General features: G+C 60.4%; 1 long non-coding RNA gene across 1 annotated transcript in view; it reads left to right on the top strand.

Moving 5' to 3' along the window:
* LOC146585584 (uncharacterized) overlaps nucleotides 1-1,617 on the top strand; it is a 3,883-nt gene extending 2,266 nt beyond the window's left edge. The window contains exons 2-3 of the long non-coding RNA XR_014897970.1: nucleotides 162-476; nucleotides 1,575-1,617. This is a non-coding gene — a long non-coding RNA (uncharacterized LOC146585584). The remainder of the gene's footprint in view (nucleotides 1-161; nucleotides 477-1,574) is intronic.

The following is a 1,617-nucleotide window of genomic DNA, read 5'->3' as shown; positions in this document are numbered from 1 at the left end:
CTCGCTGCCGCCGTCGGCCGTGTTTTGTCCACGGGTTTCTCTCCGGCTTTGTGCTCGCGGTGAAGCGATTCGCGTCCCCTTCGCGCTTCCTCCCCCCCCAACTCCTCCCCGCGGCGGCTTCCTCGCGAGCGCTTAACGTAACCTGTGATTTGTCGTGACAGATGGGGAAAACGCTACCGCTGGACTCGGCCGTGCCCCCCAAACCCCCCCTTTTCCTCCCCAAAACAGCAGCGGAGGAGAGGGGGAGGAAAAAGGGGGGGGGGGGACGTGCATGGCTCCCCCCCACCCTTYCTCCACGCGCGTCCGCGCTCAGAGCGCTTACGGGGCAGGGGAAGAGGTCGAGTGTCGCCTCGAAYTAATTTGCCGCCTTCCGCAGCGCGTAGTCGCCGTGCGGCGCGCTAGGAAACCAAGCGATCGGTAGGAAAAAAACAGGGAATTGCTCCGCCAAAGGGAGGGCAGCAGCCCCAGCCCGCCGGGTAAGCAAAACCTTTCTGGTCTTAATTGCATTTCACAACCGTCGTTTCTGTTCCAGAGCGCTTTGCTTTTTATATATATATATATATATATATATATTTATATATATAATTGTATTAGTTTTTTTTTTTAGCTGTGCGTTTCTTGAGCGTGCTTTGCCGTTGTCGCCTCCCCGTGCATGCGGAGGCCGTGAGGGTGCTCCGCGTTGGTTTACAGAGCTCGCCAAGCGGCTTAGAGACACGAGAACCCGGACGGGCTTTGGCTGCGAGCAGAGCGACTTTTATTAATGTCATTACTGTGATTTTTTTTTTTTAATTTTCCCTAAAGCAACGTGGTGGTGGTGGCGGGGGGGAAGCGAGTTTTCTCCTTCCGGCCCCGTCCGTGTCCAGCGGTAGCGTTTTCCCCGAGGGGCCCACAAAGGCCGAACTCGGGCCGTGAGCGGGGAGGGAGTTTTGTTTTTTTTTTTTTTTTTATGAGGATGGGGGTACTGAAGTAGCGGAGCTGGAGTCGAAACCGGAGCCGTTTCGGGCTCTGGGAGGGGGTGGGGGGCCGCCTTGGCCCCCTAATCGGTGACGTCCGGCCTCGGCCGGGAAGAAAACGCGGAAAGCGGGCGCCGGGGCAGCGTTTTTGTGCCCCAAACCCTCCCGTTTTGGGGCAGGGAAGAGCAAAAGCGGCGCCGGGGCCGGGCAGCGCTGCCCGGCCCCGGCGGGGTTGTGGCACGAAGGGGTTTTGCCCCCTCTGCGGTCTCCTCGCTGCCCTTCCGGGGCTTTTTTTGGGCCTGAACGGTGGTTAAATGGCTTTTTCCCCGAGCTGACGGTGGCTCGGGCGTCGGTGGCCGCCGCCTCGGCGCCTTTTCCCGCCCCGCTGCAGAGGGCAAAAACGAACTAAAGGCCTCAAAAACCGTCTTTGCTTTGGGAAAAGGCGACAAATCGGTGCGGGGAAAGGCGCACGGCCTAGCCGGGGCCTCCAGGACGCCCGGGCCCGTCCGCCCGCGATGGGAAGTGGGGGGCAGCACCTGCCTTAAACCCTCTCACGGCGCCTTTCTAGAGCTGGGGGGGCTCCTCGGCGGGGATTTTTAACTCGCTCTTGTGTCTTTGCAGCGGAGCCGACCGACCGCGATGTCGGCGGGCTCGAAATGGGCGC

The sequence above is a fragment of the Rhea americana genome, unplaced genomic scaffold (genome assembly GCF_003343005.1).
Source record: "Rhea americana isolate MKP2758 unplaced genomic scaffold, rheAme1 scaffold_792, whole genome shotgun sequence".
In the NCBI taxonomy this organism is placed as follows: Eukaryota; Metazoa; Chordata; class Aves; order Rheiformes; family Rheidae; genus Rhea; species Rhea americana.
Note: the sequence above shows the minus strand (reverse complement) of the source record. Positions and strands in the feature narration are given on the sequence as shown.